This window comes from Zophobas morio, unplaced genomic scaffold, assembly GCF_036711695.1.
Source record: "Zophobas morio isolate AGI-343-1 ecotype UQ-CSIRO unplaced genomic scaffold, CSIRO_AGI_Zmor_V1 ptg000012l, whole genome shotgun sequence".
Lineage (NCBI taxonomy): Eukaryota > Metazoa > Arthropoda > Insecta > Coleoptera > Tenebrionidae > Zophobas > Zophobas morio.
In genome coordinates, this window is record NW_026972117.1 from 3,431,468 (window position 1) to 3,448,886 (window position 17,419).

A 17,419-nucleotide genomic window follows, 5' to 3' on the forward strand; every position below is an offset into this window, starting at 1 on the left:
AAGTGACGTTTTCCACGGCACTTGTTAATTCCAGATAATTAGATAATTATAGATTTCATAACCGAGCACACTATCTGTACTAAAAATGCGCCAATTTCCGCCCCCGAAGCCATTAAATTCGGCGCTTTTCCAGCATCCTGCCGCCGACTGAATTTCCCCGTCAGCAGCGCAGCGAGTGCAATCGCCTTTGCCTCCGCCGTTCCTTTCTTCGGCAGTGGGTGGTGGGGTGGCTGTGGCCGTCGGAGGCAGATCTGCGACGACGAATCACCGCCGTTTGCCCACCACTCCGGCAGTGGGTGCTTTGGACGGCCGCCGGAACAGCAGTCGGTAGCCGACATCACAGAGGTGAGAACGCTTACCACTGCGGCTTGCAACTCGTATTCTGCGCGAACACCCAGTGCTAGTGATGTGACACTCTGTGCGAACGCCGTCTTTTTCTTTCGTTTCTTTCGTTGGATTTTTGAGGATTTCTTTGCCTGGCCGGCCGTCGACTTTCGTTTCGGCTTTTCGAGATTTTCCGGTGAGTAGGACTGAGTAGGTGGTGGTTGGCGGCGACTAGTGACGGCGACGACGGGCTGTTGTCTTTGTCGGAAATGCACGCAATTGTTGCATAATTTGTGGCTAAATTGTATGCAGCGGCTTTTATTTAACCCGATTTCGTGCGTCATTGTCGGCGGTACACGTGTTTACGGGATTTGGAGACGCGGTTTTGGGTTGGTAAAGGCGGATTTGGGGGCAACTTGTTGCTGATACAAGAGGGTTGAATTAAAATACACGCACTTTGTTTGCGAAGTGTATTAATATCGGGTTAAAAATCGTTTATTTCGAGCTTGTAGAACTACACCATTAGTGCTGTCTCATTATCATATTATTTTACCATTAACTAGTTTATGTTACAAACCTGAAAACGTTACAAAGAAACCAAATTGTTGTGTTATTAGTGTATTAAATTATCAGTGTGATGTAATGGACACCGAGATTAGTTTTCGCGTCGGTTTCACCCACAGTCAAAAATTTTTTTACAATAGTTATGAGATAACTTATTTTTTTCTTACATACACTTTTGACACTCAAATCAAAAAACTAAAACTAACAATAGTAATATTTTTGAAAATTTTGTTTACGTGCATTTTAATGCTAATAAATTCATTAAGAGCTTGAAAAGGAACAAATAGCATGAATAGCAAATACATTTCATTGCATAATTAACTCATAGGTGTTTGTTGTTGATTTAAAACGAAATTATTGGTCAAATTTATCATGGCTAGCTCTCGATATTTCTACGTCGGTGTACTACCGAAATTTTACAATCTGTGTGTATATTTTTTTTTTGTCAAATATGTGTTACATTTTGTTGTGAACTTTGTATCTTCTGAAAATAGCTTATTGGAGTATCTCCTGAACGCCTGGTATGTGTTATTGGATATGTTTATCAAGCACTGTTCTTATATAATTTCAAAACAGGAAAAATATTGATTACAAGCTTCTTATTTATTGACAATTATAGCTTTAAATTTTTAATGAAATTGTCTCAGTTAAGATAACTTAATTTTACATAGTTTTAATTTTATTTACCATTGTATGCATAAAAAATTTTTGATTTTTCCTAATTACATATCTCGATTTATACAACTTGGTTTCATATTTTTGACACTATTTGATGTTCGAATCCATATCTGACTAAGAAAGCAAATTTTTATTTTTTAAAACTAAACTTCGTCTTCTCAACGAATTTTTGTTTCACAATACACTGACAAAAAATTTGGGGTAGATTATAGAAAGACAATTTTTGAGTAAATTTTGACAGAATTTTTTAATTTAATTGTGTTGTTGACAGTTTTTAAGTACATACTTTGATTTGGAATATTTATTGACAACGTTAACAGCCCGTCAATTATCCATTTTATATACAGGGTGTTTGATCGATATGTACATTTGACCAATACCTAAATATTAAGTAGAAAATTCATGCACCGTTCAGACTTTTGGAGATTCAACTTTAATAAATTCCAACAGACAACAAATTCCTAATTTTTAGGATATCGATATTTTCAGTTTATAAATTTTACCTCTATTTTTTTTTGTTAGATATTTTTAATTTTCTTTACAATTATATGTAGCCTAAATTTTTGATTTTTCATTATTATCACGTTTGATAAAATTTAGTTTCATCATCAGGGGCTCCTAGATTTATGATTTTCACAATGTTTTAGAATCTCCGGGGTTCATATAGTGTTATGATTTTCAAAATGTTTTAAAGAAGCTCAGCGGTTCCTAGTATTATGATTTTCACAATGTTTTAAGAAATCTCTGGGGCATCTAGTGTTATGTTTTTCAAAGTGTTTTAAAGAATTTCAGGGGCTCCTATAGTGTTCATCGAGAGACAAAATCTGTTATTTAGAACTGTACATTTTACCAATAAATATTAAGTAGAAAATTCATGCACCGTTCAGACTTTTGGAGGTTCAACTTTAATAAATTCTGACCAACAACAAATCCCTAATTTTTAAGATATCGAAATTTTCAGTTTATAAATTTTACCTTTTTTTTTTTGTTAGATATTTTTAATTTTCTTTACAATTATATGTAGCCAAAATTTTTGATTTTTCATTATTATCTCGTTAGATAAAATTTAGTTTCATCATCAGAGGCTCCTAGATTTATGATTATCACAATGTTTTAAAGAATTTCAGGGGCCCCTAGTGTTACGATTTTCACAATGTTTAAAGAATCTGAGGGGCTCCTAATAGTGTTATGAATTTCACAAGGTTTTAAAAATCTCAGACGCTCCTAGTGTTACGATTTTCACAATGTTTAAGTATCTCAGGGGCCCCTAGTGTTACGATTTTCTAAATGTTTTAAAGAATTTCAGGGGCTCCTATAGTGCTCAACAAGACACAAAATCTGTTATTTAGAACTGTACATTTTACCAATAAATATTAATTAGAAAATTCATGCACCGTTCAGACTTTCGAAGGTTCAACTTTAATAAATTGTGACAAACAACAAATCCCTAATTTTTAAGATATCGAAATTTTCAGTTTATAAATTTTACCTATTTTTTTTTGTTAGATATTTTTAATTTTCTTTACAATTATATTTAGCCAAAATTTTTGATTTTTCATAATTATCTCGTTTGATAAAATTTAGTTTCATCATCAGGGGCTCCTCGAGTTATGATTTTCACAATGTTTTAAAGAATCTCACGGGCTCCTAGTGTTATTATTTTCAAAATGTTTTAAGAATCTCAGGGGCCCCTAGTGTTATGATTTGCAAAATGTTTTAAAGAATCTCAGGGGCTCCTAGTATTATGATTTTCACAATGTTTTAAAGAATCTCAGGGGTCCTAGTCTTATGAACTTCAAAATGTTTAAAGAATCTCAGGGGCGCCTAGTGTTACGATTTTCACAATGTTTTAAAGAATCTCAGGTTTTTTTAGTGTTATTTATGATTTTCACAATGTTTTAAAGAATCTCAGGGGCTCCTAGTGTTATGAATTTCACAATGTTTTAAAGAATCTCAGGGGCTCATTGTGTTACGATTTTCACAATGTTTTAAAGAATATCAGGGACTCCTAGTGTTACGATTTTCACAATGTTTTAAAGAATCTCAGGGGCGTTTAGTGTAACGATTTTCTCAATGTTTTAAAGAATCTCAGGGGCTCCTTGTGTTACGATTTTCACAATGTTTTAAAGAATCTCAGGGGCTCCTAGTGTTACGATTTTCACATTGTTTTAAAGAATCTCAGGGGCTCCTAGTGTTATGATTTTTACAATGTTTTAAAGAATCTCAGGGGCTCCTAGTGTTATGATTTTCACAATGTTTTAAAGAATCTCAGGGGCGTTTAGTGTAACGATTTTCTCAATGTTTTAAAGAATCTCAGGCGTTCCTAGTGTTATACGATTTTCAAAATATTTTAAAGAATCTCAGGGGCGTTTAGTGTAACGATTTTCTCAATGTTTTAAAGAATCTCAGGCGTTCCTAGTGTTATACGATTTTCAAAATGTTTTAAAGAATCTCAGGGGCGTTTAATGTAACGATTTTCTCAATGTTTTAAAGAATCTCAGGCGTTCCTAGTGTTATACGATTTTCACAATGTTTTAAAGAATCCCAGGGGCTCCTAGTGTTACGATTTTCACAATGTTTTAAAGAATCTCAGGGGCGTTTAGTGTAACGATTTTCCAAATGTTTTAAAGAATCTCAGGGGTTCCTAGTGTTACGACTTTCACAATGTTTTAAAGAATCTCAGGGGCTCTAGTGTTACTATTTTCACAATGTTTTAAAGAATCTCAAAGGCTCCTAATTTTATTATTTCCACAATGTTTTAAAGAATCTCAGGGGCTCCTTGTGTTACGATTTTCACAATGTTTTAAAGAATATCAGGGGCTCCTAGTGTTACGATTTTCACAATGTTTTAAAGAATCTCAGGGGCGTTTAGTGTAACGATTTTCTCAATGTTTTAAAGAATCTCAGGGGCCCCTAGTGTTATGATTTTGACAATGTTTTAAAGAATGCCAGGGGCTCCTAGTGTTATGATTTTCAAAATGTTTTAAAGAATCTCAAGGGGTTTTAGTGTTACTATTTTCACAATGTTTTAAAGAATCTCAGGAGCTCCTAGTGTTATGATTTTCACAATGTTTTAAAGAATCTCAGGGGCTCCTAGTGTTACGATTTTCACAATGTTTTAAAGAATCTCAGGGGCGTTTAGTGTAACGATTTTCCAAATGTTTTAAAGAATCTCAGGGGTTCCTAGTGTTACGATTTTCACAATGTTTTAAAGAATCTCAGGGGCTCTAGTGTTACTATTTTCACAATGTTTTAAAGAATCTCAAAGGCTCCTAATTTTATTATTTCCACAATGTTTTAAAGAATCTCAGGGGCTCCTTGTGTTACGATTTTCACAATGTTTTAAAGAATATCAGGGGCTCCTAGTGTTACGATTTTCACAATGTTTTAAAGAATCTCAGGGGCGTTTAGTGTAACGATTTTCTCAATGTTTTAAAGAATCTCAGGGGCCCCTAGTGTTATGATTTTGACAATGTTTTAAAGAATGTCAGGCGCTCCTAGTGGTATGATTTTCAAAATGTTTTAAAGAATCTCAAGGGGTTTTAGTGTTACTATTTTCAGTGTTTTAAAGAATCTCAGGGGCTCCTAGTGTTACGATTTTCACAATGTTTTAAAGTACCTCAGGGGCCCCTAGTGTTACGATTTTCACAATATTTTAAAGAATCTCAGGGGTTCCTAGTGTTATGATTTTCACAATGTTTTAAAGAATCTCAGGGGCTCCTAGTGTTACGATTTTCACAATGTTTTTAAAAATCTTAGGGGCTCCTATAGTGTTCAACAAGAGACGAAATCTGTTATTTAGAACTGTACATTTGACCAATGAATATTAAGTAGAAAATTCATGCACCGTTCAGACTTTTAGAAGTTCAACTTTAATAAATTGCGACAAACAACAACTTCCTAATTTTTAAGATATCAATATTTTCAGTTTATAAATTCTACCTATTTTTTTGTTAGATATTTTTAATTTTTTTTTACAATTATATGTAATTTTTCATAATTATCTCGTTTGATAAAATTTAGTTTCATATTTTTTTGCAGTGTTCTTGACGACGTCAACTGATCGTCAATTTATACATTTGATATACAGGGTGTTCGATTGCTTATCGAAATAGTGTCAAAATTACCACTTGTGTACAACCAAAAAAACCGACTTCGCTTGTTTCGTTTTTTCTTTTTAGTGACATATTTAAATGTGACATTTAACATATTTAAAATCTGGTGTTGACATACTTGATTGTCAAACTAACATTTATTACACCAATGAATGTCATTTTTTTACATTTTACCTACAAACGGGTGTTCGTTTGGTGAGTGATCAACTACCAAAGCTAATTTTTATTTTTAAAAACTGTTATTTTTGTCTTTAACCATTTTTTCATTCAACAAGAGACAAAATCTGCTATTTAGAACTGTACATTTGACTAATAAATATTAAGTAGAAAATTTGTGCTTGGTTCAGAATTCCTAATTTGTGCTTATTGACGAAGAAGTGGCAAAATTTAGTATGCGTTTGACGGAATTGTTCTCAAACTAAAAAAAAAGGAAAAGTTTACAGTTCGTAGGAGTGTGAACAGGAAATGCACATATGTTGTTGTTGCATAATTTGCACTTTAAATTGTATACAATAACAATTATGGAACCTATTTTCGTGCGTCACTATATTTTCCGTTCTGAGTTCATTGGTAATCCACGTGTTTTGACGTTGTATTTTTTTAAATCAAACAACACAATATAATAATATAAAAACTTAAGTAGGTACTTAGTGTTGTTATTTCCCATGAATTAATTTCGGGGTATTCTTAAAATAAATTAACAATAATATGACTTAGATTTTGGTCAAACCCCTCTGAAAACCTTCCTCCAGCGCCGCCTCTGCCTTCCGCCATTTTATTCCATCATCACGCTGTTAGCACAGACTGCCAACTCCACATCCCGATAAAAATTAGGCTCCGAAGGTGTGGACAATTGGATTTTATGTCAATATCCAAGTTAAATAGTTTTATCTCTATGTTTTGCTTAAACAGTTGCTTCTCTTGCACATAATAATTTATTAGAAATTGACACAGAAGGTGCGAGGAAGCCCCGCCACGACCTTAAAAAGGAAGAGGAAATAACTCGCAATTGAATAGACCTCCCAAAGGACCCTTCAGCGCGTCGTAATTTCGGGTTTCGGCTTACAGCAACCCGACACCGCATAACCCAATTAAGAAAAAATCGTGGAAAAACGCGCGTTCGTCGCATGCGCCTCCAACGCAGCTTGCGCAAGGTTAAATAAAATGGATAAATTACAAAATAATTACTTTAATTTGCAATAATTAATACGATTAGTTGTCGCAAGACCCAATGGAATTATGTAACGGATAATTTCTGCCGCGACCAAAATAACGCGCGTACAATGCATCGCAAAAGCGTGGAGCGCGCTCTCGACAAACTCGTTCTTATTAATTTCGCCGATTTTATTTAAGATAACGAAAATTCCCCGATTAATCCAGCCTGAATTTGAATACGGTCGATCGCTTAGGTTTTTTCCATGTCCCGTTTGCTCTAACTACGCGGCGTTTTACCATATTTTTTCTCTTCTCGCAGCGGTACCACCTAATCTCGAATTATCTACATATTTGGTTTAAGGCGAAAATATTGAACGGGTTTGAGCAAGTCATGAGTCCAATTCTCCTATTATAATACTACAACACTATGTCAATGATCTTTGAGAATGGGTGTAGATACGATCTGGCTACCGGTCCTTTGATTGTTTGTATCTAGAAGTCGTTAAATACTAATAACTGCTTTGTCTGCGTATGACATACTTATCATTAGGTACTAATCACTTCTGGTGCAGTAATTAAAGAAACTGGACACAGGTGGTCCAGCCGAAGCACGGGTTAATGAAGGAGATGAAAAAGTAATTAGCGAGGAGTGGGATGATTTATTGGGGCTTTTCGAACGGTCATCGCTGGGTTATTATTGGTACACAAAAAAAGGATTTTTAGTCGAGCGGAACCGACCCAAGTTTAAATTTTCAAAATGGTTTTTAATTTTTTGATTTTTAAGACAATCGTTTCATGGTTTTACCCAACTTACTTTGACTAACTGTTTCGGCTTTCTCTGCAGTTTTATTTTCTCTAATACATACTTAATATTCGACAAACAACTGCTAGGATTCAAGAGAAAGAAAAAAGACACAAATTCAAATCAGGTCATTACGTGAACCTTGTGCTTTAATCAAAGACACTCACGGCTAATCGGTAATTAAATCTAGTAATTAGCGATTCAAGAAGGAAATTTTGTGGGAAGTGGATTTGCAACTTGTTTTCATTTTACGATCAAAATCGAAACTTATGGACTCTAGAATTTTTAAAAAGAGGATGGTTTTCGTCCAGAATTTAATACAAATTAAAATTTCTGCAATTTTTTTGTTTTTGGGATACTTTTGGACCGAGTGCTTGTAAATTTTGTAATACAGTAACTGAATTTTATTTTTTTAGTTACTATTCAAATGTCCATCTTTCTTTACCTAATTTCTTGAAAAAATCTTAAAATTTGCAATATTCTACGGACTAAAAAAATTACCACAATTTTTAACATGTTTTTTTGAAACAAAATTTTAATATTTTTGGTCTTCAGAAGCAGTTTCGAAATGATTTTCTACTTTTTTTTTGTAAAATTTCAGTTTATACATTTTTCTCAAAATTATTTTTTTGATTTCTTATAAATGTTATTGTTTTTAGTTTTATTTCATATTAATTAAATTTGTTCTATTTGTATGAAAATTCCGTATTGTATTTTCGTTCTTGAACAACCACTACACCTGAGTGAAATTTAACATAATTATTTTTGAGCAACTATTTGGACGTGTTTTAGTCTAATTATAAAATTATTATTATAAAAAAAATCAAAATTCATAAAATGATAGTCCCTACAATAATTCCTAAGTGTATACATATGAAGTTTCAAAAGTTTACGTCTAGAATTTACTACACAACGCTCGTAGATACGTTGCAATGCATCATAAGTACGTCCTTCATTCCATATAGTGAAATCTCAATACTAATGTTTAATTTCTTGTAAATTCTTTCTGTTTTTAGGATTATTTTTCTTCTAATGTTTCTTTATTCTGTAATACTGTAGCTAAATTTTATTTATTCAGTTACTGTTTAAATTAGGCATTTCTGAAAATGAAAAAAAAATGCACATAAAATTTCAATGTCTTTTCGTCTATTAAATTTAACCATTTTCGGTGATTTTTTTTCTAAATCTTCGATATTTTTTAGTAAATTATAATTTCTTCAGAAGTACTTTCAAAATGAGTCTTTCTTTATATTGCTTTTTTTTTCTAAAATTTTACTTTTTATACTTTTTTCAAAACAATTTTTTCCACCGAAGATTCGATCATCTGTTTTTGAAAAAGTTTGAAACAATCCCATGGTCCTTAATGTTTTGTTTTTGGGAAAGTTTGCAAGAATCTCAGAGATCTCGAGTGTTCTGTTTTGAAAGAGTCGCAAGGGCTTCGGGTGTTTTGTTTTGAAAATGTTTAAAAGAATATCAAGGGTTCATAATATTATGATTTTCAAAATGTTTTAAAGAATCTCAGGGCACCTGGTGTTTCGTTTTTGAAAATGTCTAATGTTTGAAATAATCTTCCTTTCTAGTGTTTTGATTTTCAAAAGTTTTTAAAGAATCTCAGCGGCTCCCTTGTGTTATGATTTTCAAAATGTTTTAAAGAATCTCAAGGGATCCTAGTGTTATAATTTTTAAAATGTTTTAAAGAATCTCAAGGGATCCTAGTGTTATGATCTTCAAAATGCTTTAAAGAATCTCAGGGACCCCTAGTGTTATGATTTTCAAAATGTTTTAAAGAATCCCAGGGGCTCCTAGTGCTATGATTTTCAAAATGTTTTAAAGAATCACAAGGGATCCTAGTGTTATGATTTTTAAAATGTTTTAAAGAATCTCAAGGGATTCTAGTGTTATGATCTTCAAAATGCTTTAAAGAATCTCAGGGGCTCCTAGTGCTATGATTTTCAAAATGTTTTAAAGAATCTCAGGGGCCCTTAGTGTTACGATTTTCACAATGTTTTAAAGAATCTCAGGGGTCTTAGTATTATGAATTTCAAAATGTTTAAAGAATCTCAGGGGCTTCTAGTGTTATGAATTTCAAAATGTTTTACAGAATCTCAGGGGCTCCTAGTGTTATGATTTTCAAAATGTTTTAAAGAAACTCAGGGGCTCCTAGTCTTATGAATTTCAAAATGTTTAAAGAATCTCGGGGGCTTCTAGTGTTATGAATTTCAAAATATTTTAAAGAATGTCAGGGGCTTCTACTGTTATGATTTTCAAAATGTTTTCAAGAATGTCAGGGGCTCCTAGTGTTATGAATTTCAAAATGTTTTAAGAATCTCAGGAGCTCTTAATGTTATGAATTTCAAAATGTTTAAAGAATCTCAGGGGCTTCTAGTGTTATGAATTTCAAAATGTTTTAAAGAATGTCAGGGGCTCCTACTGTTATGATTTTCAAAATGTTTTAAGAATCGCAGGAGCTCCTAGTGTTATGAATTTCAAATGTTTTAAAGAATGTCAGGGGCTCCTAGTGTTATGAATTTCAAAATGTTTTAAGAATCTCAGGAGCTCCTAGTGTTATGAATTTCAAAATGTTTTAAGAATCTCAGGAGCTCCTAGTGTTATAAATTTCAAAATGCTTTAAGAATCGCAGGAGCTCCTAGTGTTATGAATTTCAAAATGTTTAAAGAATCTCAGGGCTTCTATTGTTATGATTTTCAAAATGTTTTAAGGAATCTCAGGGGCTGTTAGTATCATGATTTTTACAATGTTTTAAGAATCTCAGGGGCTTCTAGTGTTATGATTTTCACAATGTTTTAAGTAATCTCAGGGGCCCCTAGTGTTATGCTTTTCAAAGTGTTTTAAAGTATCTGAGGGGCTCCTATAGTGTTCGCAAGAGACAAAATCTGTTATTTAGAACTGTACATTTGACCAATAAATATTAAGTAAAAAATTCATGCACCGTTCAGACTTTTAGAGGTTCAACTTTAATTAATTCCGACAAACAACAAATTCCTAATTCTTAAGATATCGATATTTTCAGTTTATAAATTTTACCTATTTTTTTGTTAGATATTTTTAATTTTCTTTACAATTATATGTAATTTTTCATAATTATCTCGTTTGATAAAATTTAGTTTCATCATCAGGTAGGAGCCCCTGGTAGGAGTTATGATTTTCACAATGTTTTAAAGAATCTCAGCGGCTTTTAGTGTTATGATTTTCACAATGTTTTAAAGAATCTCAGGGGCTCCTATAGTGTTATAATTTCGAAAATGTTTTAAAGAATATCAGGGGCTCCTAGTGTTACGATGTTCACAATGTTTTAAAGAATCTCAGGGGCTTTCAGTGTTATGATTTTTAAAGTGTTTTAAAGAATCTCAGGGGCTTCTAGTGTTATGAATTTCAAAATATTTTAAAGAATGTCAGGGGCTTCTACTGTTATGATTTTCAAAATGTTTTAAGAATCTCAGGAGCTCCTAGAGTTATGAATTTCAAATGTTTTAAAGAATGTCAGGGGCTCCTAGTGTTATCAATTTCAAAATGTTTAAAGAATCTCAGGGGCTTCTAATGTTATGAATTTCAAAATATTTTAAAGAATGTCAGGGGCTTCTACTGTTATGATTTTCAAAATGTTTTAAGAATCTCAGGAGCTCCTAGTGTTATGAATTTCAAATGTTTTAAAGAATGTCAGGGGCTCTTAGTGTTATCAATTTCAAAATGTTTTAAGAATCTCAGGAGCTCTTAGTGTAATGAATTTCAAAATGTTTAAAGAATCTCAGGGGCTTCTAGTGTTATGAATTTCAAAATATTTTAAAGAGTGTCAGAGCCTTCTACTGTTATGATTTTCAAAATGTTTTAAGAATCTCAGGAGCTCCTAGTGTTATGAATTTCAAATATTTTAAAGAATGTCAGGGCCTTCTAGTGTTATGAATTTCAAAATGTTTTAAGAATCTCAGGAGCTCCTAGTGTTATGAATTTCAAAATGTTTAAAGAATCTCAGGGGCTTCTAGTGTTATGATTTTCAAAATGTTTTAAAGAATCTCAGAGGCTCCTAGTGTTATGATTTGCAAAATGTTTTAATGAATCAGAGTAAGTTCAAACAGTCTCAAGACTCCCTGGTGCTTTTTTAAGTCTGAATAAATTTCAAAGGTTCCTTTTTGATAAAATTTAAAAGAATATCAGAAGGTCCTAGTGTTTTGATTTTCAAAATGTTTTAAAGAATTTCCGGAGACACTGGTATTTTATTTTTGAAAAGTTTACAAGAATCTCAACGACCTCTGGTGTTTTGTTTCTGAAACAGTTTGAAAAAGTGCGAAATCATAATGTGGCCACCTTGAGCTCCTGATTTATCACCACTTTGTCTGGTTTTTACCTAATGGTGTACTTTTTGCCATTTGATCATCAAACCTGTACAATAAATGAAGACAAAATGTTGACGTTATTCACTCCATCAAACCGAGCCTAACCCAGTCGTTAACCGACCCGCTGAACATTTTCACTTTTGCGCAATCCCGCACTCCATCATCCGCCCTAGTCCTCCGTCACAAACCTCACTCTCGTCGTTAAACGCCGCCCAGTGTCGTACTTTTCCTAAGCCGGACAATAAATTCCGATATTTTTCTAATCTTCAAAGTAATCGACGCTGTCACGTTTAATAATTGTTGTCATCTATCAAACGTGACGCACCGAGCAAGAAATTGCGTCGTGCCTACACCATGCAGCAATATCGCGACTTTCATCCGCACCTGACAGCCCGGGCGAATTTTACATGTCCTAATAGGAAATTCGAAATGTCAGCTGGATTATGCTGTGCTGGGATTTCGTCATGTCGCGCAGCGGAAATTCCGAAATTTTCGGCCCGATCGACGGACGCCTCGAAGAGTTATGTAGGCATTTCGGTAATAATTATTGCTCTCAGCGATTTACTTAATTAAAGTTAAATGCAAATTTCCAGTCGAACTCCATCCTAAAATTTAATGGTCTTAATTATGTTTATACTGCTGGTGTTATTATTTATGGTCGACAGTGTGTTAATAATGCAAATTTGGGAGGCGTTTGGCGGCGGGCTGTCAATCAGAGGAGTGAGAGGGGCTTGGGAGGATGGGTGGGTGTGGGTGATGTGGTTTAGAGATATTTTCGAAGATTTTTCGAAGTAATGGAGCTTCAAAATTCATTATTTAAAAAAAAAGGCGTGTTGTAAGTTAGAAAACCAGTTATTCATTACTAATACCGTTTTCCAAAAAACTATTTTCGCGGTTTCCTTTAATTATTATTTAACCTCATTGAGAGCTTCAAACATTGTTTTTTGTTTATTTCGTTATTCTTCAGTTCCACTCCTGTTTTTTCACTTTTCTCGGAAGTGAATCACTTTCTGGGAAATTTTCTGATACATTGTTTTTCTTAGAAATTTTTACGTTTTTCAAACTTCAAAAAGCTCGGACCGCTAAAATTTTATTGCAATAAATATTTGCATATATTTTACATAATTTTAATACAGCGCCTTTTCCTGTCGAATTAATTCTTTTATAATGACTGCTTTCCGAACTTTATGTTTCATATTGTCCTTGATTTTATTCCTAATTATAAAATTGTCCAGTTCCTCTGACTAATCTTTCTTTCAATTCAATGCTGTCATCTTTAGAAATCTATTCAAAGCTCCTATTTTATGGCACTTGTTAAAAAATCCAAAACATTGAGGACTGTGAGAACCTCAGGAAATTTGAAGATTTCGAGAAATTTCATAATTTTGAAAATTTTTATTTTTCCAAAAATATGAAACTCTTTAAGCACTTTAGAAACTTCAAGACTTTAATAATTTTGAGATTTTTGTGAATATCGAGAATTTCGAAAACTGAGAATTTTAGACCCTCGAGATTGTAAGAACATTAAAATCTTTAGGAATTTTAAAGACTTGAGACTTTTGACTTCAATATTCAAAAACTTTAAGGGCTTTGAGAATTTTGAGAAGTTTAAAAACGACTTGAACTTTAAAATCTTTAAGAAGTTTAAAAGCTTTAAGTCCTTTAAGAACTTTAACAACTTTAAAAACCTCAATAATTTTGAAATCTATGATCAACTTCACGAATTATGAAAGCACTTTAAAGAATTGAAGAATTTTGAGATTTTAAGAACCTTAAAACTTTGAGATTTTTGGCAACTTTGGGAATTTTGACACCTTTGACCGCAACATTTCAAAAACTTTAGGAACTTTAAGAATGATTTCAACTTTAAAATCTTTAAAAACTTTATAAGAGTTTTAAGAACTTTAACAACTATGAAAACATTGAGAATTTTGGGAACTTCGAAACTTCAAGAACTTCGAGAATTTAGAAGATTTCGAGAACCTTGTTAAATTTGAAAACTTTGATTATTTCAAAAATATGAAGAACTTTAAAGACTTTGAGAACTTTAAGAACATTAAAAATTTGGAGATTTTTGTGAACTTTGAAAACGTCGAGAACTGCGAGAACTCCGAGAATTTCTAAATCTTTGAGACTTTTAGACCCTTGAGAGCGTTAAAAACGATTTTAAGAACATTAAAAGCTTTAAGAATTTTAAAAACCTTGAGACCTAGAAATTCCAGAACTTCTAGAACTGTTCGAGAACTTTGAGAATGTTGAGAACTTTAAAAACGACTTGAATTCTAAGAGCTTTAGGAACTTGAAGAAACTTAACAACATTAAAAACTTTAACAGCCTTAAAAAGTATAAAAACGTTGAAAACTGGCAATTTTTTAAACTTTGAGAAACTCGAGAATTTGGACACTTTGAGAACGTCGAAAATTTCGAAGTTTTCGAAAAGTTTGATAACTTTGCAATCGATGATCATTTCAATAATATGAAAAACTTTAAGCACTTGAAGGACTTTGAGAACTTTAACTCCTTTAAAAGCTTTCAGATTTTTGTGACCTTTGAGAACGTCTCGAGAACTTCGAAAGCTTATCGAGGACTTTGAGAATTTTGAAAAGTTTAATAAAGACTTTCAAATCTTTAAGAAATTTAAGAAAAACATTGAGAACATTGAGAATTTTGAAATCTTCGAGAACCTCAAAAATTTCGAGAACTTTGAGAACGTCACGAATTTCAAAGATTTCGAGAACTTTTATAATTTTGAAATCTATGATCAAATTCATGAGATTGAAAAACTAAGCACTTTTAGGACTTTAGGAACCTTAAAACTTTGAGATTTTTGTGAACGTTGAGAATTTGACACTATGACTTCAACATTTCAAAAACTGTAAAAATTTTGGGAACTTTGGGAAGGACTAACTTTAAAAGTTCTAGGAACTTCTAGGAAAAAGTTTTAAGAATTTTATTAATCTGAGAATTTTGGGAACTTCGGAAACTTCAAGGACTTGGAGAACCTTGATAAATTTGAAAACTGTGATCATTTCAAAAATAGGAGAAACTTTAAACACCTTTAAAAACTTTATGAACTTTAAAAATTTAGAGATTTTTGAGAACTTTGAACACGTTGAGAACTCTGAGAGTTTCGAGGATTTTGAAAGCTTTGAGAATTTTGAGAACTTTGGGAACTTTAAAATTTTTGAGAATTTTAAGACTCTTGAAAATTTCAAAATTTTACGACTTTAAAAATGTTAAAATCCTTAAGAACTTTGAAAACTTTCAGACATCAATGAACTTTGAGAACTTGAGAAATTCGAAAACGTTTCAAGAATTTGAGAATTTTGAGAAATTAAAAAAGACTTATAATAATAATAATAATAATAGTGCTTTATTACGCCGAAAGATATAAAGGCATTACATAAAGTACATAACAAAATATTAACATAACAATTCATATTAACATAATAGTAACAATTTGCGACATTCTTTCTTGAAGGCGTTGAGGGAGATACCAAAAAACTCTAAAGTGTTGCATTCGTTAGCAATCATCAAAACGCTATTTAGAGGCGAATGTAATGCATAATTCGTTTTATGAACTGGTATAAAAAACAGCCTAGGCGTACGAACCTTACGGATTGACACATTAAGACCTACCAACGCTAGCAATATGGGGGCTTCAATTAAACCATTTAATAATTTAAAAAGAAAACATAGTTTGTGATACTTACGACGATTTTCTAGTGTATGTACTGACAGATAAGATGCAACAAGGTCTGTATCTGCTAACACAATACCATCACCACACAACTTATATTTGACATATTTTAAAAGTTTGACTTGGACAGCTTCAATTCGGCTTATGTGAGTGATATAAAACGGTGACCAGTTGACACAATTGAATTCCAATATCGATCGGACTAACGAATAGTATAATATCAGAATGGTTCTGATGTTACTGAAGTTCACCGTCCACCGCTTTAAACACCCCAAAAGTTTTCTACCTCTAGAAACAACATATTCACAGTGACTGACGAAAGATAATTTAGTGTCTAAATAGATACCCAAATCCTTGGCATTGCTAACTATGTCTAGGGGCGTATTTTCTAGTAGGTACAATGGAACTGAGGGACGACTTTTGCGACTAAAGCACATTGCTTTGCATTTTTTAATGTTAAGAGACATATGATTGAGTTTACACCAATCGTTAAGACATATAAGATCATTTGTCAAAGTATTTATGTCATACATGGAATCAATCTTCTTATATAACTTCAAGTCATCTGCATACAGTAAGGAATTTGAGTTGAAATTCAAGCAGATATCGTTAATGAAGATATTAAATAAAAGTGGTCCTATAACCGAGCCTTGAGGAACTCCAGATGTTGATTCGTAGGTAGATGACTTGAACTTCATTAATTGTACAAAATGTAGACGATGACTGATATAAGATTGAATCCATGAAAGTAAAGGATCACGAACGCCGTAGAGTAGAAGTTTGTGTATCAAAATGGTGTGATCAACAGAATCAAACGCCTTGTGGAAGTCTGTGTAGATGCAGTGAATTTCCGAACCGTCCTCAATTGCATTAAAAATATCATTTATGTATACAAAGAGATTAGATTCAGTTGATCTACCAGAACAAAAACCATGTTGTGACACACTGATTACGTTTCTAAAAGAATCACTTATGAAACTGGACACAATGTTTTCAAAGATTTTCGATAGAACTGAAATTATACTAATCGGTCGATAGTTTTCAATGTCTTGCTTATTGCCAGATTTAAAGATTGGTACCACACGTGCAGATTTCCACAAGTCAGGAAATTTTCCCGAACTTATTGAAATAGAGAAAATTCGTGTTAGTGGTATAACCAATGAATCTCTGCAGTTATAAAAAAAATGTTGGAGGTAACTCATCTGGCCCAGCACCCTTGTTTAAGTTTAGAGCATTAAGTTCTCTTGCTACCAAATCTTCCGTGATATGCACAGAGCTGATGTCAACAAATGAGTCAATTGTGTAAGGATAGTTATAATTACTACTACTGCTGGTATTATTAGTATATACGGAAGAAAAAAAACTGGCAAACGTATCAACTATGTTTTGAAACCCGCAAACATCAATACTTTTATAAATCATTGTATTTGAAAAGTCGCAACTGTTTTTTACACTCTTAATAAAATTCCAAAAATGTTTTGGGTTAGAGTTGATTTGAGATTCGGTGTTCTTAATAAATTTGTTGTAACAGCAAGCGATTTCTTGTTTACATTTGGCTCTAATTAAACTGAAATTATAATAGTCTCTGATATCACGGCTTATTTTATAACGACGATGTAATTTGTTCTTCTCAATCACTAACTTTCTAGTTTCATGGCTAAACCAAGAGGGAAAATTTTTACTTTTAGATTTCCGGATTGGTATAAAATTATCACAAATGAAATATAAA

At 32.6% G+C, this 17,419-nt stretch overlaps 1 protein-coding gene across 1 annotated transcript in view; it reads left to right on the forward strand.

Annotated features, from left to right (window-relative positions):
* The first annotated feature begins 304 nt into the window (after positions 1-304).
* LOC135128274 (zinc finger and SCAN domain-containing protein 10) overlaps positions 305-17,419 on the forward strand; it is a 100,878-nt gene continuing 83,763 nt past the window's right edge. Inside the window, exon 1 of the mRNA XM_064055174.1 lies at positions 305-520. The gene's annotated coding sequence lies outside the window, so the exon portion shown is untranslated. The remainder of the gene's footprint in view (positions 521-17,419) is intronic.